Below are 10,428 nucleotides of genomic sequence, written 5' to 3' on the forward strand. Positions count from 1 at the left end.
TAACTCGTGTATGCTTGCATAAATATATATATACACGAAGAAATACAAATGTGCCTCTGTTCATGTGATATTTATATTTTACGAATTTAATCTGAATTAAAAAAGTAATCAAATCAATTTGATTACTTTTAATCTGATTACTTTTAGTCTGACTAAATTCAATCTGATTAATTTAATCTGAACTAAATCAATCTGAACTAAATTAGTTTTTTTTAGTCAACTAACGAGTTAGTTTAAACTAACGTTAATCTTCGTCTGCAATTGAATTAAATTTTTAAAATATTAGTCTGAACTAAATGGGAGTCAGATTACTTTAGTCAACTAATCAATCAATTACAAATTTAGTTGATTTTTTTAGTTGATGCCCAACACTGTAGCCAACAATTATAAGGGGTGCACCTCCGAGGACATATAAAAACATTTCATGAGTTCATGGTGAACTCAGACTTATTATTATCTCATCTTGACTAAAATAAATAGGTGATTAAGAAGCATGAACAATTAAAATGATCCCCCCAAATAAAATCCCCTGAAGCGTGGATTGTTCAGAATCACTAGAAAAGTCATGATGGGCGCAGAAAGAGCACTAATCAATCAGATGCGGGGCCACGGAATCGACGTCCGTCTAGCCACCTTTTTTTCTTACTTTTTTACTTATTTTTCTGCCTGACAAGGCCACAAGCACTATTTCTGTAGGTGGAACTCTTCGCGAGCAGGCATGATGATGGAGCGGGAGTCTCTCGTTCAGTCAACAGGGAGCAGAACAAAATGGCCGCCGGGACGCCGCGCCATTTCACCACATGGCTGGGGCTGTAGAATTCAGAGTCGTGCCGGGGCGTAGACGTTGACAACGGGACACTGCAGTCGGAACAAGTATCATCGTTGGGTTTCTATCCCTGGGTGGCAGGAAAATTGAGAGGTGTCTCGATCAGCTATCTCCGGCAAGGAAAAAGAAACCTGTTGTACTTGCTTCTCGGGGGCATCTCACTAGGTCAAATTTTGTCAATCTTGTTCGATCCTTTTTTAATTCTAAAAGGAGTAGGTCACATTCTGCTTTGGCTTCAGGAGGCTTTACATACTTAAACTGGGCGATAAATTATTTTTGAAGATCTCCTTTTCCTCCTCTTCCAGGCATGGTGTCCGAGCTCTTCTCTCACGAACACATCTTTCACTCGGCAAAAATGGCAGAATGAATTCCCGCGCTCTTGTTCTACCAACGAGCGACCGGTTTCTCAGTGTGCTGTTAATTGGTGCTGCCACCTAGGTTGCGCGCAAGACACTAAATTGATTCTTTGTCGTTGCATTTCTTTTCATCGCTCAATTGTGACAAGCCTTGCTGTCACATCTACAAAGAATGCTTGCATAAAAATAATATTATTATCGATATAATATTGATAATATTAGAATTGGATATTTTTGAAAATATTATTATCTTTTCGAACCCTGATTAGGGGCCTCCACTCCTTCGTTGCCCTGGGACCTCCACACTTCCAAATCTGGCCCTGGGTGCCGTTACCCTAACTGGTTGAGAAATCAGGCCAATTGTAGTTCTTGACAAACGTTTAGTTTCACTGTGTGATTGTTTTTATTTTGTTGAAAAACCTGCATTTGAGTAGACTTCTGTCTCTTAATGCCTGATGCTCATTCGGAAATTGAATACACATTCTGTTGATGCTAACATATGATTGAAATCTTTTTTCCAGCTTCGTCGTCAGCAAGAATTTGCAAAGCAGTTGGAAGAATTCCAAAAAAGAGATGCTGAGCTGAGGAAACGGAAGTCTACTGAAGTTCATTCTCATGGCGAAAATGGATACTCAAATAGTGTAGGTTTCCTGCTTTGAGTGTTTCTTAGAACTATGTATGAATATCATTTTATTTAATGCTCTTCTACTTGTGGCTAGATTTTATTTTTTTTTTATAAATCAAGTTTATATTATTCATGAAATGCAGTCTCTTGATTTTACTGTATAAATATGTTATTTTTCCTTTTTCTGTATGTAATATGATTTTTGTGACTGCAATAAAGATAAAAGTTGCTTTCAGGCCGGGTCTTTAAGAAGGGTCAACCCTCCCGCCCTTGAAAATTCGTGTGTTTTTACGTATAATTGGTTGTGTTTTTTGTTTCCTGATAAAATACCCCCCCCCCCCCAAGGAAATTTGAAATGACAGGCCTGGTTGCTCCCATTAAATTATCTGAAATTCAAGTAAGACTAAACAATTTATGCCTTATTTAACATTCGGTTTTAAAATTGTCATTCCAAAACTTACGGAGCTTGAGTCTGTAAAAGAACTTTCCAGTTTTAACACAAGATATGCATCTGTACAACCAGATACCAAATGTTTTTGAGCTGAAGAAAGTTATTAAATGCATTTTTGTGCTTTGTTGGTTTTATATTTGTTAAATGGTAAACAGCATTTCCGACCTTCTTCGTTTCTAACCCTTCATTTCAAAATCGAGTGCCCTCCTCTAAGAGCAAGGGTGCAACCCCCCTAAATAGTGCAAAGCCCCCTCCTCCAAAATGAGCAAAATAGCCTCACCACCAAAAACAAACAACCCCACATAAAAACTTCAATGCCACTGTCTACTCCACGCCCCCCCCCCTCCCCTTAGTGGGCACCCCTGACAAAATGCTGTGCATTGCTGTAGACTCTTGCTGGTGTGCTAAATTTGTTTTAGCTTCCAGTTTGTTGGCACTCTCAGCTTCAATGAGATGATATCTGCCTCCAGCTTGGTTATTGACTATTCCAGACCAATGAGCCCATAACAAGGGACGAAACAGCAGTCTCTGGATGTCATAACCAAGTTGTCAGTATATCACATGTAGTTCTGCCATAGTCCTGGTTTATGGGCAGCAACTGACTGCTTAAAGTTTGAGTTTGATTAAATATTTAGAAATAGGTTAATGAATTCACTTTTACCGACATCATGTGAGTTAGAGTACTTGTGTGCAAATAATCAGAATGAAATGTCTCCCACGTGAATGATTTGTGTTCTTCTTTACTAATAATAAGGCTGAAAGTCTGTCTGGATTTCTGTGACGCGCATAGTGCCTAGACCGTTTGGCCGACTTTCATGAAATTTGGCACAAAGTTAGTTTGTAGCATGGGGGTGTGCACCTTGAAGCGATTTTTCGAAAATTCAATTTTGTTCTGTATTCTATTCCAATTTTAAGAACATTTTACCCAGTAAATTATCATAACGTGGAAGAGAAAATTACGAAATTATCATAATGTGAAACCGTAACATGGGCGAGCAAATGAACGTAGCAAATTGGGCGAGAAATTCATCATCCATTATTTGTAAATATGCAGGCAAACCAAATGACCTTTTAATTTTATACTACGGCAAAGCTGTGCAGGTACCACTAGTTTATAATAGGTAAATGAATGCACTTTTCCTGATATCATGTGAGTTAGAGTACTTGTTCGCAAGTACCGTATTATCCCGCATTATTTGGCATGACAGAAAAAAGGGAGGTTGACCAGAATGCCGGGAAATTCAAATTTTACAGAATGTTGGATAATTTGAGGTTTATTTTGCAACAAAACAAAAGCAAAATTCACCATTCAATTATTTGTGCAGGAAGCAAACCACTGTAAGTAAAAATAAATAAATTCCGAAAGTAACCCGCTTTCAAAAAAAAAAAAAAAAAAATGAATTGCATATAATATGTGCTTGTTATTTATGGTAGGTCATTATTAATGGAAGCAATCACCGTTACTACAATTTGTTCATAATTTTTTTTTAATGAATTACTTTAGGTTCCTTTTAGAGAGTTTAGTTTAATTTTTATTTATGGAATAGCCATTTTAAATTCTTTAGCACACTGGTTTAGGGACGGTAACTTACTGCTTAATTGTTTGCGCACTTAGTTTTAATTTAATTTTTATAAAATTATTTGTTATTAAGCAATATTTTTCTCTTGTTGAAATGACAAATTAAATTGTAAGTAAATATATTTACAAAATTAATCTGTATTAATACAAATAAGATATGTATAGAACTTATATTCATTTTTAAGCTGAATATATATTTTTTGTAGTATTATTTTTTTTCCTAACCTCCATTTTTGGGGCATGCCGGATAATGTGGGGTAATACGGTAATCAGAATGAAATATCTCCCTCCTGAATAATCTATGCTCTGTTCTTTCATAGGAATCCCTGCAGAAGAGGCGCAGTCCATCCCCTCCCGTTCCTGCAGTCAGGACAAAAGAGCTGATGGAACGTACGATCACCCCCATACAGTCCCTGGCTCAAGGTAAATTTTTCTGTGATTTGCATGAGTGCCTAAAAACTTTCTAAGCTTGAAATTTTCCTGAAACATAAAATTTTTGCCCAAAATTTCTCCAAACTATTTGCATTATATCTGTACCTCAGAGCAAGACTGACGCAAGTCCAAAAAATGTGATTTTCCATTTAATAGCGCATTCTATGTATAAGCCTATTCTGCATCAAGCCATGTAAATGTAATTCTTAAAAAACAATCCTTTTCAATTTTTTAATAGATTTAAAAGAGCGTGCGTTCCCTGCTTTGCATGCGCCAGAAAAAAAGTTTTTTATCTCTACTGTAAAATTATCATAATGTGACTTTTGACTCTGAGGTACAGATATTTAAAGTGCTACTGTGTGGTGAAATTTTGCAATCTCAATATTATTCAGCATAAGGAAGTGAAATCAATTTTGTAGCAACTTCTTAAGTATTCAGTAAGATATCCTTGCATGACTTTAAAATATTTAATTTAAAAAAATCACTTATCAGTTTTTTATTTATTTATTTATTTATATTTATTTATTTATTTTATTTTATTTCATTTTATTTTTTTATTTATTTATTTATTTATTTATTTTTTTTTGCAAAAAAATTTCTTTTGAATCTAGTTTGGGTGCTCAGGCATAGTTTGCATTCTGATCCCGAAGCTCATTGAATGCTAATAGATGTTTTGTTTTCTCTATAATAAGATACAGAGCTCAGTTGAAAGCAAAAGTGGGGGAAGAGGGGGGGGGAAATGACACGGGCTTGCAGTAGAAATATATTTTTGTTTCAACTTTTAAAGTTCTTGCTTTTTTTGAAATGTCAATCTGATTCTGAAAGACGTTTTTATTTCATGGTCTTCCAAAGGAATGTTTTCTATGTAACTTTCTTTGAACAATCTTTCTGCATCTAATTGTATTATTTTCATTTGAACTGTTTATTAGTTTAATTTCAAAGTAAAGTAAGTCTTTTTATTTTCATTAAATCTTTTAATTTCAAATACAAAATTAATTTGGAAACACTAACATATTTAAGTAGCATAAAGTTACTAAATTGTTTAAATGACCAGTAATTTAAAAAATATATATATAGTTAAAGCAGCTTTTGACAAGTAATTTCACTGTTAAAAATATATAATATTCTTTTAAAATATTTTTTCAAGAAATATAAGATAAAATAAAGAATAAATAAAATAAGGAGCATTTGTATGAAAAAATAATTACTTTCAATTATTATGTTCAACTAACTAAATGTTTACTCATTTTCTTAATCTTTTTAATTTGAATTTGAGTTTAAGACACTAGTGAATGTTATATACTTCCAAGTGGTTTATTTATTGTTTCAATGTTGTTTTAGGGTTTTCTTTCTTTTTTTAAAATATAAATGTATTTTAAACATTGTCATATTTCTTGTTATAGCATGTTAAAATTCATTGAAAAAATTAAAATCTTATCTATCTGCTTTTGTTTCATTGAATCCTATCACAATTTTGATGATGCGCTACAAAAAATTTACACATCTTGTATTTATTTGCTTGTATTTATCATTTATAGTAAAACCAGAGAATCTGTTCAGTTCTTTGGCAGAAATTAGAAGACAAATTCTGCAAAACCAAGATAAAAAGCAAACAAATGTAAGTGCTTTCATTGGTGATTTAGAGGTTTTGTTATCCAATCTGTTTTTTTTTTTTTTTTTTTTTTTGAAATGTCATTTGATGCATCTAGAAAGAATCTAAATTTATTGAAGTGTATATTTAATTAGTCTCACCAAAACAACAAGGTGAAAAGATATCCTTCATCCATATCTTTCATCCATAAGCTCATTTCTTATGCATTGAAAAATGCGTTCCTTGTAACGCCAAAACACCTGTCCAGTAATCTGCAATTGTGCTTTTTGACGTTGTTATTTCTTACTTTACCTTTGATAATAATAGATTACAAATTGTTGCTTGCTGAATTCTAGTATAGATGTGATACCATGAAAAATGTACCATAGGTTTAAGTCAGAAGCGTGAACTCTCCAGCAAAGAAAAAGATTGTGACTATCTGAAACTTCATGAATTAAAAGCATATCTATTGCAATATCAAAACTTTTTGAAACAATATCTGTACCTCAGGACCAGATTAACCTAAGTCCAAAAAATTGTTATTTTCATGTTATTACTGCATTGTATGAAGAATCTTATTTCACATTGAGTCATAAGAACATAATATCATAAAAACATTTCCTTTATAAATATTTACCAGTGTAATAAGAGTGGGTCCCATCCTTTGTATGTATAAAACTTTTTATGCTTTCCTGCAATATAGTACAGTGATAATGTGACTAAAGGTTACACCTATAAACTTTGATGCTGCATTCTTTATAGATTTTACATCTAAATCTTGCATCTATTTTACATGCAAGATATTTTAAGATATTAATGTATTGGAAAGAGTTCAAAGGCGGGCTGCAAGGCTAATAAATGGACTTTCTCATTTAGACTATGATTCCAGGCTTAGAAGGCTAAAAATGTAGTCTTGAGCAAAGAAGAGATTGAGGGGACATGATTCAGTTGTTTAAATTTATTAAAATGAAAGATGTTATGTGGCTGAAGTTTAGCACTGAAAATAGGATAAGGGGTCATTGTTTTAAGCTATTTAAAGCTCAGGCTAACGTGGGTATTAGGAAAAATTATTATTTTAGCAGGGCAGTGGGACCTTGGAACAGCTTACCAGAAGAGGTGGTAATGAGTACGGGAGTAGATAGTAAGAGGGCCATTGATCTCCACTGGGGATTGTAAATTGACTAGGACCAGCCTAGCTGGGCCCAGAGCCTGTTGCTGGTCATCACATTTGTATTTTGTACATCTATTACATCTATTTTTAGATCTATATCTTGCTGAATTCTAGTATAGATGTGATACCATGAAAAACGTACAATAGGTATAAGTCAGGAGAGTGAACTCGCCATCAACAAAAAGGAATGTGATTATCTGAACTTCATCGATTAGAAACTCATAAAACTTTTTGAAACAATATCTGTACCTCAGAACCAGATTAACCCAAGTCCAAAAAATTGTAATTTTGACGTTATTGCTGCATTGTATGAAGAATTTTATTTCACATTGAATCATAACAATATAATCCCACAAAAGCATTTCTTTATAAATATTAACCAGTGTTATAAGAGCGGGTCTCTGTTATAAGAGTGGGCATGCACCAAACTTTTTACGCTTTCCTGCAATATACCTTTTGGAGAGGGTTTGTTTGATCAAAAATCCCTTCTGAAGGGGATTTTGTGATCAAAAATATCTTCTGGAGGGTTTTATCAAAAAACCCTTTCATATGCATAAACAACTGTATTAGAATTTGCATCTATGCTAAAATCAATGGCTCTGGGGGGTGTTTTCACCCCTTAACCCCCTCCCCTTGCTGCGCCACTGATGTGACCTAAGGTTACACCTATAAACTTCGATGCTGCATTCTTAATAGGCTTTTTATCGTGGCCTCAGAGCAACACTAAGACATCTAATCCCACAAATAACACTAAGATATCCTAATGTTGCTTTGAGGTGACGATATGTAACTCTTCGATATTGGAGAGAAAATCTGTTACAGACTGTATTACCTGATTTTATGAAAAAAAGTTTCTCCAGTCAGTACCAATCTATTTTCTTTTCTTTCTCAGGCTTCCTATAAAGTGATGAATCGTCGGACAGTGGCAGATGTTGATGACGAATCCGACGAAGAGGCCGTATCTTATTCCCGAGTGCCTTCAGGTACCATGGCAATTTTTTTAACAAATCAATGTTAGTTCATGTTTCCTCAAAATGATTTACTCAAATGCTTGGTTGGTGCTTAAAAGAGATCAATTTTGGTTTCTAACGGCCCTGAAAGAGCTAAGTTTATGTTTTGTACATGCAGAAACCTGAAAAGACTCGGTCTTTCCAGTCAAAAAAAAAAAAAAATTACTAGCACAATGTGAATAAAAATTTAAATGATCCCTCGAATTTTATTGATTGGATAGAAGGAAGAAGCTGCCAAATCAAAAACGAAATCGGGGTTGCGAACTCTTCCGATTTTTGCTGTAGATTTCCGCTTTTCTGCCAAATCTCTGGCTTTAGTTTGTTTTTCCTGATGTTTAATATTCTTAATAAATTCCGTACTTTTTAAGAAACTTTCTCAATATTTTATAACTGGAGTAAAATATTTGGTGACTAATCTCATGCTTTGAGATTGTTTGTTACAGTATTTTGCTTTGTGAGCAGACTGGATTTGAGACGCTTCTTTCTCACTGATCATTAAGTTAATGCAATGGAATAAAGCATGTGTTTATGACCTGAACTTCAGAAACCAAAATGACAAATGCTATGTGCTAGTATTTCAACTTTTATAGTATGAAAAAGGCCAATAAATTACAATTAAACTCTGAAAATATGGAATCCTCCAATAAAGAGTAAGATAAAAGACAAACTAGTAGTTGAAACTATGCTAATGCTACCGCTAAGTTCATATCACTTTTATCTTTTTAAGGTTTCTTAAAAAATAGTATACAGCATCACATCCTTGTCCTCCTAGTTTTGAAAAAGTCTTGTTCTCCAAACTTTTGTTTGCATGTTGTGTTTCATTCTTAGTATTAAGAGCATTGTACTTTATACTGAATATTTTATTTATTTATTTTTTTTTTCAGTTGCAGAGTAAATGAATTTCAGTGCAAAAACAACAGGGACTATAGTTTTGCAATCATGTGTGATCTCAAGCTTCACAAGTGTTCTGTTTTGGTGTTGGAGTTTATTTGCATGTATTCTAATGTAATTTATATTGTATTTTTTCCTGTCCAAAAAATACTTTTAAAATTGATAAATCCTTGTATATAATGCAATCAAATGTTTTGTTACAAATCTCGAATGAAAGGAGAGAATAAGAAATTAATAACTTACCTGCATGCAGAAGCAATTAATGAGGAAAGCAACATCTTAAGCACAATTGAAAGATGTTGCTGACTTTTATATGATTACAAGTAACACTTTTATTGATGCATTAAGTGTCGAGCTGTAAGAGCTAATTTGAGTGCAACTCCACTTAATCATTAAACTCTTGAATCTGACAATTTTTTTGCAGTTATGAAAGGGTTTCTTTAAATTTTAAAACACATAAATGCAATATTTTATGCTATAAAATGTTGATTCTCTCATCAATTCTATTTTCAAGTTTCAAAGTTCATTTATATAATGTAATCAAATGTCTTGTTAAAAATTTGAGCAAGAATAAAGAATGTTAATATTACCCACACAGTTAAAATATATAAAGTACAATAAACAATTTATATGCACGCCAAAAGAAGGAACTTGTACCTTAAAAATATTGACGTAAAAAAGTTTGTTGAAAGTTTTTAAAATTGATTTTATCAAAATTTTAATCAAATTTAGTAAAATTAATATTTATTTTGTATGTTTGTTTAGCTAATTTATTTTTATTATTATTACTACTGAAGATTTAGGTAAAATATTCTTTATCTATGTATATATTTTTCAGTATATTTTTCATCTTATAACTTGTACTACTGTAAATTTATTTGAGTAACCAACCAAAAAGTAGACTTCCAATTGCAATATATGCCTTCTGTATTGTTCAATAAATAATGGAAAGTGCCTGTTGTTAGAAATTCATTATAAAATGTTATTAAAAATCTATACAATTGCAGAACCAATCATACCTTAAAACTCACAATATAAAACTAACAATGTGTTGAAATTCCATTTTCAATTTTTCTGACTAAGCTTTTATGGATTTTTTAAAATGAGGTTTTTATTGTAACTACATTACGTGAATTTATATTCATGCAATAATGTATTTATTGTGTATTTTGTGTAATAACTTTGTTTGACTAAGTAAATAAAAATATATTTAAAGACAAATCAATGCATTGTAATTTACTTCTGAAATGTTGAAAAATTTATAATATGTTGTAGTAAAAATATGGTGTTGTGGGATGTAAAATTGATGAGAATTTTCTTTTTTTAACCCTTACTTTTATTGTATTGAATTCTGCTGGCATAGTTGATATCTATAGTGTTAATAGACGTGATTCATTCAATTTTAAAACACCATACTGTGAAATCCCCTTGCAACAAAATATCCATTTCAATGAAATAAAATTTTCAGTCCTGATCTAATTTCCATTACGTTACTT

General features: G+C 32.5%; 1 long non-coding RNA gene across 1 annotated transcript; it reads left to right on the forward strand.

Annotated features, from left to right (window-relative positions):
- Window positions 1-1,701: 1,701 nt before the first annotated feature.
- On the forward strand, window positions 1,702-9,029 carry LOC129230038 (uncharacterized). Its single transcript, XR_008581144.1, has 5 exons — window positions 1,702-1,823; window positions 4,158-4,260; window positions 5,808-5,887; window positions 7,924-8,014; window positions 8,926-9,029. It is a non-coding gene; the product is annotated as an uncharacterized LOC129230038 (long non-coding RNA).
- Window positions 9,030-10,428: the final 1,399 nt, after the last annotated feature.

Source organism: Uloborus diversus, chromosome 9 (assembly GCF_026930045.1).
Source record: "Uloborus diversus isolate 005 chromosome 9, Udiv.v.3.1, whole genome shotgun sequence".
NCBI lineage: Eukaryota > Metazoa > Arthropoda > Arachnida > Araneae > Uloboridae > Uloborus > Uloborus diversus.